This window comes from Bolinopsis microptera, chromosome 12 (assembly GCF_026151205.1).
Source record: "Bolinopsis microptera isolate Bmic1 chromosome 12, MBARI_Bmic_1.0, whole genome shotgun sequence".
Lineage (NCBI taxonomy): Eukaryota > Metazoa > Ctenophora > Tentaculata > Lobata > Bolinopsidae > Bolinopsis > Bolinopsis microptera.
This window is the reverse complement of record NC_087083.1, coordinates 12388460-12406589: the sequence shown is the minus strand read 5'-3', so window position 1 is coordinate 12406589 and position 18130 is coordinate 12388460. Positions and strand designations below refer to the sequence as shown.

The 18130-nt window shown below is 40.9% G+C and overlaps 1 protein-coding gene and 1 long non-coding RNA gene across 2 annotated transcripts in view; one reads left to right on the top strand and one right to left on the bottom strand.

Annotated features, from left to right (window-relative positions):
- LOC134824344 (NAD(P) transhydrogenase, mitochondrial-like) overlaps positions 1-18130 on the bottom strand; it is a 1149555-nt gene that overhangs the window by 481536 nt on the left and 649889 nt on the right. The gene's annotated exons all lie outside the window — the stretch shown is intronic.
- Positions 13418-14377, top strand: LOC134824565 (uncharacterized). The gene is made up of 3 exons (XR_010161429.1): positions 13418-13592; positions 13775-13952; positions 14002-14377. It is a non-coding gene; the product is annotated as an uncharacterized LOC134824565 (long non-coding RNA).

Here is an 18130-nt window from a genome sequence, read left to right as displayed (position 1 = left end):
CGTCAAGTGACTGGTATAAAGTCAAATATTTGTTATTAATGAAACATTTATTTAGTATTTTGAAGTGTTAGAATTGTTAAGATCTTTTATTTTGTACTAAATTACTGATGTTTTATACGTTTTAAGGGGTGTAATTTTGTTAGGAGGTAATTAAAATTATTAGTCTTTTGGAAATTGAAGTTTTTGATTTTATATTTTTTGTTAATAAAATGCTCATGGTAGCAGTTATTTTTAAGATTTTCATCATCATCTTATTATATTATATATTTTTAACATTTGTACAATGTATTTTACATACAAATTATAAATATATTGGATGTCATTTATTTATTTAAAACGATGCAACAGAGATATGCCAAGTAAATCGGCGCGCGGCACAGCAAATCGTCCATATTATATATTGGATTTACATACACTTTTTTATGTGTTGAAAAAGTTATTATTTATATTGCTTCCCATGGCCCTTCGAATGCGAAGCAAAAAATGTAATTTGCGAGTCGACGAGGCGAAAGTCTTCCAAATCTAATAGTTGACGATTTCAACCCTTCCAGTCGTTGCTCTGCGAAATCAACAAGCTAGTTTGCGCGGCGCGTCGCGGAAGTTTCCTCAAACTTCTTAAGTTATTAGTTTAAAATTAATAAATTTTGATGTTTACTCAACACATCTACAGCACCATCGACATCGAACTTTTTGATTTGATAAAAAAGATACTTAAAAGCATGCCGCACTCTTTGTATACGTTGTATGACCGCCGCCACGAGTGCGCGGCTCCCCCTGTATCGTCGAAAACTCTACGATAGTGAGCGACCGTGGGGGTCACCCACGTGATACAACGCACTCTTACTGGTTATTGAATGTTAACTGACCAGCATCCATCCCTGCATACAATTAATTACAATTAATTACAAACGGCAATTATAACCTGTTTCAAAGAATCCTGTCTTGGAAGTTCCCCTGACTGCCGTGTGAATCTTTGGCTCTATTAATGGATTTTATTTATTTTGATTAGATTTTTTATATACCTATTTCATCGCATTAATTTCCTTGTCCGCCTCTGAACAATTGGCACCATCAAATCTTCTTAACCTCTAAAAACCAGAACTTATCAAGCCTAGTCTTAATTCAAAACTATAGTTGACCAGCTACGTACAGTTTCATGGACAACTGGAACCTTTGGGCATGCAACAAGCCCTATTAGCATGTATGGTCCTGCAGTGAGGGTCTCTACTTGTCATTGGATCTGTGTTGTGATCCGTCTTCTCTGAAAATTTTCCATTTGTGTCACTTAGACTCACCTATTAAATGTTAATCGAACCACTGGTCCTTAGTTAGTTTTTGCAATGGACGACTAATCAAACGTAACAGTTAAAATAGGTGTGTCCATTATATTATATTCTTATAATTATATCTTATGAATTGATTGCACTTATAATAAATAAATACTTTTGTTTTACTATAATACTTTGTTTTACTAATGGTAATGTACCTATCTGTTTTCAACTATGTATTCGGTGTAAACTATTAAATAATCAGCTGTGAGGTTTATCAGCTGATATCATAATTTTTATTTGTTTTGAATTGCTGAATTTGATCATTCGGTATTCATTGAGCTTGTTCATAAAATAACACTTATATTGATGATTGATCCACTAAAGATAGACTAGTACGCTAAATTGATGAATTAGATAATATTGTAACCAGATGGAATCCTTTTGTACTGAACAGTAGTCAAGCACAAAACATGTATTTTATTTTCTCTTATCATGTGTTGTATTTGTCATGCAAAGTGTCATTTTTCTTCGACAAGTTATTAACTGGAAAGCGCAAGCTCGCAAAAAAAATGTTGATTAATGTTTTAAAGTTTTAAAGTTTTAGCTTGGTCTTCAGATAAAGGGCGATGGTACGAACATGGTGGGTGACTTACTCTTACGTGATGAAGACATTTTAAATATTTCAGGGAAGATAGAGTGAGGAAAAGGTTTTTTTTGAACAAATCTATTTAAAGTGAGTTATTGAACAGTTATGATTTTCACCAATGGTATACTTATTCAAGCAGAGTTCAAGAAAACATTAGCACATGGAAAATACAAATCCTGACATTTTACATGTAAATTCGATATAAACATCCCTTGGTTTATTCAGTTATATACCGGACCATGTCAGTAAGTTTGTATGCCCTTTTGCCAGCACTCGGCTATTACATTGCAAAGTCACCATATTCGTTGTATCTTGCAACTAGGAGCATGTCAAGGCACAGGGTGTAGGATTGTGTCAGGAAGTGCTCAAATCTTCAATTCACTCAAAAGAGCTGGGGTAAACGAGTTTAATTGTCCAACAGACACCGAAAAGTTTCATATTGGCAGGAGTTAGAGTTGGAACGAGTGCAATTTGTAAGTAAGAAATTACCTATTTATCTATAAATGTTAGATTTAGGGGTGTCTAAAAATTGTATGTCAGTAAAATTAGACGTGACAGATGGTATTTATTGTCAGAAAAGAAAGCTTGTTATTTTTGTATGATATTATACACTTGGTATTTACAAAAGTGGTGATATTTGTGAAACCATGTGTAAGGTGGAGACCAGTAAATCAACCGGTTTCCCGGCGCCGTGAATTACGGCCACCGGGGGAGCTATTTCTTTCCCGCCCGGCCGATTTTCAATTTTTGCGGAATTTGGCCGGGAATTTTTGATCGAAAATCGGCCTAAAACTTTACATAATTTAATCTTAAATTGATTTTCAATTTTGAAAAGGATGATGTTCCCAGAGTGCAACTTTTCAAGGCAGTCCTTGTTTTTGTAACCTTGATAGTTTTTACAAATAAGTTACATATCCTAAGTCCTGAAAAGTCTAACTAGGCCGTGGATTTATTAAATTCACGGCCCAGATGATGATAGATGACGCTAGATGACGCTAGATGACGCTAGATGACGCCAATTAGCGACATTGTCGCTAAGTGCACGGCACCTTTCGAATGTCGCTATCTAGCGCTATCTAGCGCTATCTAGCGCTATCTAGCGCTATCTAGCGCTATATACCGATATTACACTTTTACATTCGTTGCTAAATTGTAGCTCTCTTATCAGCAGTTTTGTGTGCGCGTTGAATTATCTCTCTGGCTTTGTAGATTTGTATACATTGTTTGTACATTTTCTGTACAACGTGTACGATGCCTTTGCCGCTACAGAATGAACACTTGGATATGCTAGATGATGCTATGGTTATGAATGGCCAGTTCCTTACGGAGTATGTGAATCAGATACACATGGCAACTAACAGTATTTTCAAGGAGATTAGAAGTAAAATCGGTGCCGAACACAACGATGATGTGCAATTTGACAAACTGAACCAGAGAAGTGTGCCTAGAGAGAGGTTATCAGAATGGCTAGAGACAGTGTGCTGTTTGCTGAACGATTATTGTGGTCCATTGTTACAATCTGCCACAGAAACAGCTACCGACAACAGGGTGTTCAGGAAAGAAAAAATAGAAGATGCGAATAAGATCATAGAACTGCAAGAGAAGTTACTCTCTAAACAAGAAGAAGATATGACAAAAATCAGTGATCTGCAGGAGAAGTTAGCTTTGAAGAAGGATGACGAGATTGGAACTGTGAAAAGTGCAGCTCAGAAAGAGATTAAGACCTTTTCGTCTCTGTTGAAAAACACGTGCAAAAACGCCTTTGCACCGAAGAAAATCCAAGCTGCAGTGAAAAGGGTTGCCCTAGAAGAAGATCGAAGTAAAAGTCTGATTATCTTTGGGATTCCAGAGACTGAGGAGAACCTGGATGCTAAGGTATCTGGTATTTTGTTGGACCATCTCAACGAAAAACCAAAAATTTTGAGATGTAATAGAGTTGGAAAGGACACAAGTGAACGAGTCAGACCAGTTAAATTCACTTTGTCAAGCTCAGATCAAGCTCGTACCATCTTGAGCAAGACTAAGTTATTAAGACATGTAGACGGGTTTACTTCTGTTTACATAACTCCTGATAGATCAGCTGCAGACAGAATAGCCTACAAGAAAGTTGTCGTCCAGCTACTCAATAAAAGGACAGCAGAGCCGGACAAAGTTCACGTAATCAGGAACTTTAGAGTCATTAGCTCGGAGAAGGAGCCTTGAGAGTTTTATATTTTCTATAAGTACAATATTATATGTTTTGATTCATTGATTAATTAATTGTTGCTAGGGCCCAATGTTATTGCGGGTGTGGTATTTACTGCACACTACCGTGTTTTGGTTACCCCTCTCTCAATACATAATTTGGGTTTCGATATTCTGGGATAGTGAAAATTAGGGCTATATCGGTTTTTTCCTTTTATAACTGGGTTTATTTAGAAGCATTCAATTCTGTATAATTATGTATTGTTTGAAAAGTTTTAGATAAAAAAAAAATGACGCTATATGACGCTATAGATGACGCTAGATGACGCTAGATGACGCTAGATGACGCTAAGCACGCAGCACTGACGCCAGGCGACAGATAGCGCTATTTTCATAAAAATTCTAGGGACGACATCTAGCGTCATCTAGCGTCATATGTTGCCGCGACATCTGACGCTATCTGACGCCATCTAGCGATATCTGACGTCATCTGATGACATCTGTCGCGACGACATCTGACGCAGGCGACATCAAGCGCTGGATAGCGGGATAAGTCAGTTTACGACAGTTCACGCTATCTAGCGCTATATAGCGCCAGATAGCGCTATATAGCGTCAGATGTCGTTGCGACATATAGCGCTAGATAGCGTTAGATAGCGCTAAATAGCGTTAGATAGTGCTAAATAGCGAAGAATTTTGGGTCGTGACAGTCCAGGCTATTTAGCGCTAGATGTCGCTATCTAGCGCTATATGTCGCTGCGTCAGATGTCGTCGCTACATATAGCACAAGATATCATATCCTATCACAGTAACAGTAATCATAACTCTGTGTGTGTGTGTGTGTGTGTGTGTGTGTGTGTGTGTGTGTGTGTGTGTGTGTGTGTGTGTGTGTGTGTGTGTGTGTGTGTGTGTGTGTGTGTGTGTGTGTGTGTGTGTGTGTGTGTGTGTGTGTGTGTGTGTGTGTGTGTGTGTGTGTGTGTGTCGGGATCGGAAGAAAGCGGCACGTACTATTTCGACGAAATTTATACAAGTTACTAACATCGTTGATTCATGATGCCAATCTTTCACAGCTCAGTGGTGCATTTCGCCGAAAACTAAAAGCATTATTGGATACCGAGAAGCATTTTTGGATGCGCGGCGCGACATGGTGCATATCGCCAATTTAGTAACATAGTTGGTCAGTTCGTACAAAAGTCGTAAAAAATTCGTACAGTTCGGCACGTTTTTTCAGTTCGGGATTAGTTTGGGAAAAATTCGCCTCATAAATTTTCGAAATATATAATAAAAAGCTAATTGCAAAAATTTGTGTTAAAATGGCGGGAAACGATGACGTGCGGATTAGATGGCCGGATGCATGTTAATATTTTAAATCTGACATGTAACCTCCCGGACAAAAATAACAAATTTTTCGGACTGAAGTGATTACTGATTAAACAACAAAAATTTTTTTAAAAATTCGGTAAAAATTCCTCGACAGCTTTTTAAAATTTGTACAGTTCGACACCTTTTAAAAGTTCGTACATACAGTAACGTACTGCAGACCAAGTATGTTTAGTAAAGCACTAGTGGTTGCAAGAAGCATTATATTATTGGCTGCGCGGCGCGGCCCAGTAATGCATCGCGCTACAACAAAGATCGTCAAATAGATTACTCGAAGCTCAAAGCTGTAAAGTATTTATCCAAAATAATTCCGATCCAGAGGATTGTTACTGGGCTGCGCTCAGCCTGTCATTCCGCCAAATCTTTATTCGCCAAATCTTAATGTTTATGAACATGTACATAAAACCTGGGTCCCCAGGTAAGAGAAATGACATAACTTATAAATTTATAATATATTAATTCTAAATACTGAATGCATCGCATTTTAAGGGTTTTGGTATTTTCGTAGCTAAATTGCACTAAAGCTTTCGCGCTTGCACTTCACACTTGCGCGTAGTTCGTAAACTGAAAACTCGTGGGTACGATATATGTGATTACTGAACAATAAATTCGGCTCGACTCTCATTACATTCTTTTAATAACTTGCTGTGCGAGATTTCAATACTATTAATTTGCAAATGCTAATTTAACATTTAGATCTTTACATCATCTTCTTTCACATAGCCATGTGTCTAAGCGTACTACTAGCGAGAGGGCTATGGTTAGAGCATAAACAGGTTATACTGGACGAATCTCACTCGTTAACGGGTGATACTCGTAATTTACTATCACGCGCCGCTTTTTCTCAAAATATTAGTCTAAGCCTATACCAGCCGGCAAAGTTTTTATATGTAACCTACATACAACGTTAAAATTTAGTTGAGTTTTGAACGTTGCTTATAGTTGATAAGGTAACCTTGATCTAACGTAAAATAATAAACGTTTTGCAACGTTAAAAATAAAACCTATAACCAACGTTAGATATTTAACGTTTAACAACGTTTTGGGGGGTAGGAAGCTCAATCTTCTCAATCTCAATTTTGGTAAAATCGTGTTTCAGAATTGAGAAAATTGAGAAAATTGAGAAAATTGCAAAATGGACATCTTTATCTCTCCAAGTAACTAAATCATACACGAGCTAAATGTATGATGAAAACATGTTTCAAACTTATTACTGTGAAATGATTAATTATCTTATATTTGAGTTTGATCCTTTTGAACAGCTGCTGAGCAATAAAACGCATGCATAATATTAAATAGTAGAAATGATTAGGTAAAATATGATCAAAGTAATCATCACGTGAACGACCCATGGTTTTGCTAAAGGGGACAGATATGATTGTTAGTAGGTAATGTATAAGGGGGAGATAACGTTTTTTTTGTTTTTTGTTTTTTTCAAAAATTTACTTTAACCATAACAGAAAAAACAAAAAATTAATTTTGAGCTATTTCGAAGGAAATAGTAACTAGTAAAGGTTGAGACTAGCTAGAGGTCTGTGGTCACCGATGGAGATGGCATTTTTTGATATTAGGGTTTTACAGCCCGGAGCCAAATCAGGGACAAAAGGATTTCGCGGCATGTACGAAATCGCGAAATTTCCCATTCTCCGCGACAAATTTTATGTATAGTTTAATGTATAGCCTGTTAAATTTCGCGGTACCGCGATTTTTGGCCAAAATAATCGCGAAATCCTTTTGTCCCTGAGCCAAATCCAACACTAATCAAGAGACCCCAGAAAAGTTGTACAATAAACATGAGAGAGAGAAAGAAAGGAAATATGGAGACCGCTGTGTAAAGATTGAAAAAGGAACCTGCAATGGTCTTGTATTCTCTACCAACGGAGGTATGAGCCCACAGGCTACCGTGTTCCTTAAAAGAGTAGCAACACTTCTGGCAGCCAAGACCAGCCGGGACAAAAGCCTCATCATGGCGAATCTAAGACGTCGTTTGAGGTTTGAGCTACTTAAAACAGTTTTGATAGCAGTGAGAGGACACAGAGGACGGTATTATGAGAAAGCAATACCTGTTGACGAACTCGACCTCAATCTTGCACACACCACCAATGATGAAGACTGGGGTGATGATGTTGATGAGGAAGATGAGGAAGATGATGAAGTTGAGAATGAGGTTGAGAATGTAGAGGGAGAGCTTTTAGAAGAGTGAGCTGAATAGAAGACACGATTCTATTCCATTTTATTGATTATTATATTTATTGAAATAAAGATGTAATATCCATTACTCCAGGAGTGATGACAAGATATATAAAAAAGTAAAGGTTGAGACAGCCCTGTTACACAAATATATCATTAATATAATTTTCAGAGAGATTTCAGGGCTCATGTTTGTTTTTGTCCGTTCGATTTTGTCCGTTTTTAGAAAATGAGGAGGAGGAGTACTGAGAAGGAAGACGGCACTGAGGAGGACTGAGGAGGACCGAGGAGGAGGAAGACTGAGGAGGAGGAGGAGGTGGAAGTGGAGGAGGACTGAGTATGAAGAAGAGGAGGAGGACAATGAGGACTGTGGAGAAGGAGGACTGAGGAGAAGGAAGAGGAGGAGGAGGACTGAGGAGAAGGGGGAGGACTGAGGAGGATGAGGACTGGGGAGGAGGAGGAGGAGGACTGAGGAGGACCGAGTATAAGTAGTAGGATGAGGATTGAGGAGGAGGAAGAGGAGGAAGAGGACAGAGGAAGAGTAGAACTGAGAATGTGTCTTACATACAAGGACTGAGGAGGAGGAGGACTAAAGAAGAGGAGGACCGAGGAAGAGGTGGAGGAGGAGGACTGAGGAGAAGGGGGAGGACTGAGGAGGAGGAGGATCCCGAGGATGAGTAGGAGGACTGAAGAGGGGGAGGAGGAGGACTGAGAAAGACTGAGGATGAGGATTGAGGAGGAGGAGGAGGAAGAGGAAGAGAAGGGAGAGAACTGAAGAAGAGTAGAACTGAGAATGTGTCGCACATACAAGGACAGAGGAGGAGGAGGACAGAAGAAGAGGAGGACCATGGAATAGATTGAGGAGGAGGAGGCCTGGGGAGGAGGAGGATGAATAGGAAGAGGAGGAGGATGAGTAGGAGGACCGAAGAGGGGGAGGAGGAGGAGGAGGACTGAGAAAGACTGAGGAGGAGGATGAGGATTGAGGCCTGAGGAGGAGAAGGAGGAAGAGAAGGGGAAGAACTGAAGAAGAGTAGAACCGAGAATGTGCCGTACATACAATTACTGAGGAGGAAGAGGATGACTGAGGAAGAGGAGGACTGAGTAAGAGGTAAAGGAGGAGGAGAACTGGTGAGGAGGAGGATGAAGAGGAAGAGGAGGAGGATGAGTAGGAGGACCGAAGAGGAGGAGGAGGAGGACTGAGAAAGACTGAGAAAGACTGAGGAGGAGAATGAGGATTGAGGACTGAGGAGGAGAAGGGGGAAGAGAAGGGAGAAAACTGAAGAAGAGTAGAACTGAGAATGTGTCGTACATACAAGGACTGAGGAGGAAGAGGATGACTGAAGAGGAGGAGGACTGAGGAAGAGGAGGACTGAGGAATAAGTGGAGGAGGAGGATAAAGAGGAAAAGAAGGACGGAATGGAACTGAGGAGGACGAACACTGAGGAGGATCACTAGGACTGAAAAGGAAGAGGACTGAGGAGGAAAAGGAGGAGGAGAAGGAGAATGACTGAGGAGAAGGAGGACTGAGGAGGAAGAGGATGAGGATGGGGAGGAAGGGGACTGAGAACGATGACTGAGGAGGAAGAGGACTGAGGAGGGGGACTGAGGAGGAGGACTTAGGAGGAGGAGGACTGAGAAGAGGAAGGGGAGGAGGGGAAAGGAGGAGGAAGCATCTACATGTTATTTCCGTAACAGTTTTTGTCCGTTTATGATCATTTACGTCTGTTTCTGTCTGTTTTTGAGGAGGAGGAGGATGAAGGTGGGGTTAAGGAGGACTGAGAATGTACTGTACAGTCTTGTGCAAGGACTGAGAAGGACTGAGGAGGAGGAGGATGCGTAGGAGGACTGGAGAGGAGGAGGTTGAGAAGGTCTGAGGAAAAAGAGGACTGAGGAGGAGGGGGAAGAGGTAGAGGAGGACTGAGGAGAAGGAGGACTGATAAAGAGGAGGATGAGGAGGAGGATGAGTAGGAGGCCTGAGAAGGATGTTAAGGAGGAGGAAAACTGAGGAGGAGGACTGAGGAGGAGGAGATGGAGGGGAGAAGGAGGATCTGAATGTTATTATCGTAACACTTTTTGTCCGTTTATGTCCGTTTATGTCGATTTACGTCCGTTTCTGTCCGTTTTTGAGGAGGAAGAGGAGGATGAGGGTGGGGAGAAGGAAGACTGAGACTGTACTGTACATGCGAGGACTGAGGAGGAAGAGGAAAAGTAGGAGGACTGGAGAGGAGGAGGTTGAGAAGGTCTGAGGAAAAGAAGGACTGAGGAGGAGGGGGAAGAGGTTGAGGAGGACTGATAAAGAGGAGGATGAGGAGGAGGATGAGTAGGAGGACTGAGAAGGATGATAAGGAGGAGAAGAACTGAGGAGGAGGAGGAGGAGGAGGAGGAGGAGGAGGAGGGGGGGAAGGAGGATTTAAATGTTATTATCGCAACAGTTTTTGTCCGTTTTTGATGAGGATGGGGAGAAGGAGGACTGAGAAGGTATCGTACATGTGATGACTGAGGAGGACTGAGGGGAGGAGGATGATTAGGAGGACTGAAGAGGAGGAGGTTGAGGAGGACTGTGAAGAGAAGGACTGAGAAGGATAAGGAGGAGGAGGTTGAGGAGGACTGTGGAGGATGAGGGGGAGGAGGATGAGGAGGACTGAGGAATCCTCATTCCTCAGTCCTCCTCATCCTCCTCCCTACTGCGGATGAGGAGGACTGAGGAGGAGGAGGACTGAGGAGAACTGAGGAGGAGGACTAAAGAGGAGGAGGAGGAGGGGAAGGAGGAGAAGGAGGAGGGGGAGGAGGGGAGAAGGAGGAGGAAGCATCTAAATGATATGTCCGTAAGGAGGAGGACTGGTTAAGATGAGGATGAGGAGGAGGATGAGTAGGAGGACTGAGAAGGATGATAAGGAGGAGAAGAACTGAGGAGGAGGAGGAGGAGGAGGAGGAGGAGTAGGAGAAGGAGGAGGAGGAGGTGGAGGAGGAGGAGGTGGAGGAGGAGGAGGAGGACTGAGGAGGAGGGGGAAGAGGTTGAGGAGGACTGAGGAGGAGGAGGGCTGATAAAGAGGAGGATGAGGAGTAGGATGAGTAGGAGGACTGAGAAGGACGATAAGGAGGAGGAGAAATGAGGAGGAGGAGGAGGAGGAGGATGAGGAGGAGGAGGAGAAGGAGGAGGAGGAGGAGGAGGAGGAGGAGGGATGGAGGATCTAAATGTTATTATCGTAACAGTTTTTGTCCGTTTTAGTCCGTTTTGATGAGGATGGGGAGAAGGAGGACTGAGAAGGTATTGTACATGTGATGACTGAGGAGGACTGAGGAGGACTGAGGGGAGGAGGGTGCGTAGGACTGAAGAGGAGGAGGTTGAAGAGGACTGTGAAGAGAAGGACTGAGGAGGATGGGGAGAAGGAGGAGGAGGAGGAGGAGGAGGATGAGGAGGAAAATGAGAAGGAGGAAGAGGAAGGGGAGGAGGAGGAGGAGGAGGATGAGGAGGAAGATGAGAAGGAGGAGGAAGAGGAAGAGGAGGAGGAGGAGGATGAGAAGGAGGAGGAAGAGGAGGTGGAAGAGGAGGAGGCTGGAGGAGGAGGAGGAGGAGGAAGAGGAGGAAGAGGAGGAAGAGGAAGAGGAGGAGGAAGAGGAGGAGGAGGAGGAGGAGGAGGAGGAGGAGGAGGAGGAGGAGGAGGAGGCGGAATGAGAAAGAGGAGGATGATGAGTAGGAAGACTGAGTAGGGTGAGAAGGACCCAAGAGGAATCAAGAGAAGGAGGAGGAGGAGGAAGAGAAGGAGGAAGAGGAGGATGAGAAGGACATGGAGGGCAAGAGGACCAAGGAGAAGGAGGAGGAGGCGGACTGAGAAAGTGGAGTATGAGTAGGAAGACTGAGGAGGATAAGGAGGGGAGGAGAAGGAGGACTAAGGAGGAGGAGGAGGGGGACTGAGAAAGAGGAGGATGAGGGGGAGGATGAGTAGGAGGACTAAGGAGGGTAAGAAGGAGGAGGAGAAAGCATTTAAATGTTATTTCCGTGACAGTTTTTGTCCGTTTATCTCCGTTTTTGTCCGTTCTAATTTGTGTCTGTTTTGAAAATATAGGGTACCATATTTTCAAAACACTTTTACCATAACTTATATATAAATTGTCTCCTTCATCCCCATTTTGAGAGAAGTGAGAAACTGAAAGGTACAAATTGTAAGCACGCCTAACAATAACGTATATAATCGAATCAGGAATTGAAATCAAAACAAAAAGTTGAAATTTTCTTTTTGGATTGCATCTACCAGATCCATCTGGTCTTACAGTGTCTAAGTACTGAATTTTATTAAGTTTTTTATCATGGTTGCTACCAGAGTCAATTTTATCATCTATAATGTCCTAGTAACAGCGATACATACAGATTATTGTACTCCTGTATACGTAATTTTAACAGTAATCGGAACATTATGGACTGATCAGTGAACTGAGTTAAACGGAAAAATGATTTTAAAAGATTTTAAATTTTTTCAATTTTCTCAATTTTCTCAATTTTCTCAATCTCAATTTCGGAAAAATCATGTTTCAGAATTGAGATTGAGCTTCCTACCCCCCACGTTTTATATGTAACCTACATACAACTTTAAAATGTAGTTGAATTTTAAACCCTGCTTATAGTTGATAAGGTAACCTTGATCTGACGTCAAATAATAAACGTTTTGCAACGTTAAATATAAAACCTATAACCAACGTTAGATATTTAACGTTTAACAACGTTTTATATGTAACCTACATACAACTTTAAAATGTAGTTGAATTTTAAACTCTGCTTATAGTTAATATTAATAAGGTAACCTTGATCTGACGTCAAATAATAAACGTTTTGCAACGTTAAAAATAAAACTTATAACCAACGTTAGATATTTAACGTTTAACAACTATAGCCATAGCTATAGCTGTCGCTGCGATATCTAGCGCTATCTAGCGCTATCTAGCGTTAACTGTCACAAACCGATATTCTCCGCTAGATAGCGCTAGATAGCGCTATCTAGCGCTAACTGTCACAAACCGATATTCTCCGCTAGATAGCGCTAGATAGCGCTAGATAGCGCTAATAAGCGTTATCTAGCGGAGAATGTCGGTTTGTGACAGTTTACGCTAGATAGCGCTATCTAGCGCTAGCAGTCGCCGCGATATCTAGCGCTAGATAGCGCTATCTAGCGTAAACTGTCACAAACCGTCATTCTCCGCTAGATAGCGCCAGATAGCGCTAGATAGCGCTAGATAGCGCTGCGTCAGATGTCGTTGCGACATATAGCGTTAGATAGCGCTAGATACCGCTAGATGTCGCAAAAAAAGGGCGGAAATTTTATGAAAATAGCGCTATCTGTCGCCTGGCGTCAGTGCTGCGTGCTTAGCGTCATCTAGCGTCATCTAGCGTCATCTAGCGTCATATAGCGTCATATAGCGTCATATAGCGTCATATAGCGCTAGATAGCGCTAGATAGCGCTAGATAGCGACATTCGAAAGGTGCCGTGCACTTAGCGACAATGTCGCTAATTGGCGTCATCTAGCGTCATCTAGCGTCATCTAGCGTCATCTATCATCATCTGGCGATATTTCACGCTAGATGACGCTAGATGACGCCATATGTCGAATTTCAACTATCAGTAAAGGTCCGTTAAAAGAATCTGCGCGTGCATGTGTGCATTAAAACACCGTTGCTACGGAACATTTTGGTTGTTACATTAATTCCTATTTTTCATCTAATTTGCACGTGGGCGGTCGTACAGTGTACAGACAAAAAGAATCTTCTGAATTATAGTAGAGATTGACATCTTAATTAATGTGACCCCAATATCAGAATGAAGATAACAATATATCTAACTGTGCTGGTAGCAGTGGTTGCTATTGTGTTGCTGTACACGGATAACAGTCTGAGTGAAGCATCTAGAAGAAGGAGCACATCATATTCGTGAGTATACTGTCACAATGTAACACTGTCACAATGTTATAAATATGTAGCTGGAAACTGCACTCTTTCTCTCTTTGGGGTCTGAAAACGAACCCAATCCTAATCCACGAAATGGATATGAGCTCTCGGTGATTCGATTTAAACTTGAGGGACATTTGTTATAACATTAGGTTATCTCACAGGAGCAGAAGGAGGTCGATTAGTTACGATACTCGAAGATCTTCCAGTACTTCCTCGACAGGATCTAGCGAGGGAAGCGCGGGAAGTTTCTTTGGTTTTGTAGCATTATTCTTCTCCATGATTATTGGCCTGTCATGTTGGATTTACCGCAAATCATGCAGATCCACACAATCAGGACAGGTGATAGTATCACCTGCAGCTTCCAGTTCCAGTATACTGGAAGCTGCAGGTGATACTGGGAGTACCCTCCCAGCACAGTACCCTCCTACCTCCTACACTGCTGCTAATCCTACAGTATTAGGCTCTCAGTACCCTCCTACCTCCTACACTGCTGCTAATCCTACAGTATTAGGCTCTCAGTACCCTCCTACCTCCTACACTGCTGCTAATCCTACAGCAGTGGGCTCTCAGTACCCTCCTACCTCCTACACTGCTGCTAATCCTACAGTAGTGGGCTCTCAATACCCTCCTCCCTACCAACCATCTGGTTATACAGCTTACCCTCCTCCTCCTCCTTCTAACGAGACAGTACCGGGGACAGTGCAATATCCATCTGATGCTGCAACAAGTGATCAAGCGCCGCCCTACGCAGCTGCAGCTATTATTTCTCCACCAAACGCTGATGACTGAAACGATAGCACCCCCACGAAATAGCCCACCGCCTACCTACAGCACCGCCTACCTACAGCATCGTCATCCATTCTTGCAGTTTACAGTGTGTTAATGATTTTATAGTGAGGGTTTTAAGATAAATAAAACTGGACAATGATTGAGATGGTACATGTTTGTAATACCAGTAAGACAGTTCGCACGTGAGATTGAATGAGAGATATTATAAGTTATAGTTTATAATTCCTTGTCTGTTATTTTCGCGGTTAGGATAACTTTTGACCTAGAAAATAAACCCAACTGTTAACAACTTGAAAGCTGCAAGGTCATATAAGGTAGTTTCAGTGATCTGCAGATTACTTAGTTTAAGTAAACTCTATAGCTTTAGTAGACGGTGTACTCTGATAAATAAAGATGACACAACATCTGAACATCCGGTTCTCCCACTTTTTCAACCAAAAGAGGATTATTGAACCATTTGTTTGATTGTTATTCATTATGCAATCATCAAACGACTTACAAATTAAAATAAATGATAAACTTACTCTAAATCTCTTCACTTTACAGCCCAACATTACTTCCAAACGGGCGGCCTTGCTAGGACAGGTTAAAGATTCTCTAAACCAACATAACCTAAACGCTTGCTGGATTGATTATAAAAACTGAAATGTTATGTTACATATAAATGCTCATGGTTATCCTTACCCTATTGGCTATTAAGAATACGTATGTTTTAATAGTGTGGGTGTGCCTGAGTTTAAACCCAAGGAATTTGCCCAAGGTACAATTTACAATTTACACAATTTTACACAATTTTACACTTTACACAACTGAGTGGGAATATTCAGACGATAGTGACTTTGCTGACGAGGACATCGAGAAACTGAGAACTTTCCTTCCTGCAGTGAAGGAGGTTCTCAAAGACTGGAACCTCCAAGTAAATGAAAGTAAAACTGAATTCAGTACCTTCTAACTGGCGAAACAATCTGATTAATACACGAACGGTCAGCTATTAGCTAATATTAATAACGAACCATGGCGAAGTAATAAGTCACCAGACACCAGGTTCCTTATTGTGTACTGAGAAGGACATTCAAAGAAGGAGAATCCTAACTGAGATTGCTTTTTAAGAAGTTTGAAAAAGTATGGTTGTCCGGTAAGAAAATTTCCCTTGAGAGAAGCTGAGGTTATATGATGCTCAAGTTGTATTGATTTATAACTCAAACAGTTGGTGAGTTGGAGTCCTAAGAAAGCAACCATGGAGAAAATAGACACACTTCAGCAATCAGCGTAGACACCTGAGGTACATTTTAAACATCAAATGGCCTAAAGGTATCAAGCTTGCAGCAATCATTTTAATGCAGTTATCATGGCTATTATTATTTTATTATTATCATTAACAGTTAATTAATAATTATCATTAACAGTTTTTTATTATATATCATACAAAATATATATACTATTGTGGATTGTACCAATAATAAAGCTGCTTACACTATCATTATACAGAACGAGAGAGAACTGGAAAGACAGGCCTGCCAGGAGCTATCAATATTCTGATAACGGAGGACAAGCTTGACATTGCCAGAAAGAACAACTGGTTCAGAGTCACCGAAGACGATTTTAAGGCGCGAAGTTAGAAAGACAGTGAAGAAATTCAAAAAATCTCCACATTCTTCAGGAGTACCTAAAAGCAGATCTAGGGAAACCTAAAGCTCTTGTTCTCGATGAAGTAACTCGATGGTCATCACTATTATTTATTTTGGATACTTTTCTGAAAGTATTCGTCCAGATTATGAAAGCTCAACTCGATATTAACAACATACCCAACCTAAAGGATAGTTCCGTTACTTTTTTAAAGTCATGAGCGTGCTGCAATAGCAGCAATAGCTGATATTTGCGATGTCCTTGATATCATTAAGGCCGGCGTAAATGCGATTGGTAGAGCACAAAGTGATTTGAGAACCGCTGAGCTGGTTGCAAAGTTCACCATCGTGCGACAGACTGAAATTAAAGACAACCCGATAGCTAAGGTCATGCTTCAAACGTTCTAACAGAGGTACAATGCACGAAGAACCGAGCTATCTGACATCGCAATGTATTTCCACGACCAAACTTCCTACAAAGGAGATATCAGATAAGATGCTCCTACACTCGAAAGTCTCTATGAGAATTTGACATTCACACCAGAACCTACGAGTACTTCAGACAATTTCGAAGATTTAACCGAAAATTTAGCTTTAACTTCAAGTTAGTACAGCCGAATACGTCCTAATTTAAGCCTTTGTCAGACAAAATTCGCAACAAAGCGAATTTAACAGTTTAACGGGAAATGGTCGGGACAGGTCTTAGGAATAATTCCAGAGAGTTCCCAAAATTTCTGACTTCAGCAAAATCCACAATTACCACTTTTTTACCAACTTCTTCTAAATGCCATAGAAGGTGAACCAATGTGTTTAAAACATAAAATATAACAACTTTTTATGTGACAACCTTTGGATTAGGTAACTAATTAATTAAATAGTTAAATAATAAGTAAATTTTTAAAAATTTCAAAAATATAATTTTTATCAAAAATGTTTTTTGCCGTGACGTAAAACGTAAAATAATTTACTTGAATAATAAAACATTCACCGTCACATAGATAAGATACCAGATAAAAAGAGATCCAGATAAATGGAATAAACGGTAGAATACCTTATCGGACCATATTTGGACGGACATTACTTGAACGCTGGAGGCCCTAGCGTTCATTTTAATGTCTGTACGGACTTTAACTTGGACGGACATTAATTGAACGGACTTTATTTGAACTTTCAAATTTTTCCATTTCGAACTTTTGTCCAGAATATGACAACTTTGAAAACTTTATTGTGCCGTAAGTTAACGACGGAAAGGTTCTCCTTGGTCTGCCGGAGGCACAGAAAACTCTACTAGTACATAATGTTTTCACTTGGCGGAAAAAAGTCAACGAAATTATGGCACTCAACAACATAGTTCATGAACTAGTCCCCGCCAACATGACAAACTTGTTCCAGCCTCTAGATATTACGGTAAATCGTGTTGCCAAGGACATTTTCCGACGTTGTCATAGCTCATATTACTCAGGGGCGGTAATGAAACAGTGCTAGGAAAGCTCCACGTGATGTTAAGGTTAACCTAAAGTTGTCTAAGATAAAACTGCTTCACGCCGAATGGCTTGTAAAAGTTAACACTGAAATGCAGGACCGGGGTAGTTTGATAAAAAAAGGTTTCCATAAAGCTAGAAATCACTGATGCTTCAAGCATGGACTATTTCATGCACGAAAACCCATTTGATGAAGATGATATGTGATATTAGAAACTGATCGTGTACACATATTTTAACATTTTTACTGCTTAATGACTGCTTTTCTTACTGGGAGTTAACTCGTTCTCGAGTCTAGTACTCCCAACATGACGAACTGACGATCGAGAAAGTGGGGACACAATCAGTCGATAAGATTTTATTTCTAACTTGACCCTCACCGCTATGTTAAGGTCTCCGTGATAACTCGACCATACAATAGCTATCACAGGGACCATCATTATATTATAATTAACATCATTTAATTTCAAATTACCATCATTATATATCATATTATATTATTACTAGAAAGCCCGTGATCACAGGGAGGAAGGTAATAGTATTCTTTGGTAGTCAGTTTTTATAGCATCAAAAAATATCCTTCACAACCGAGTAAACAGCCCATTAAAATGTAGCTCGCACT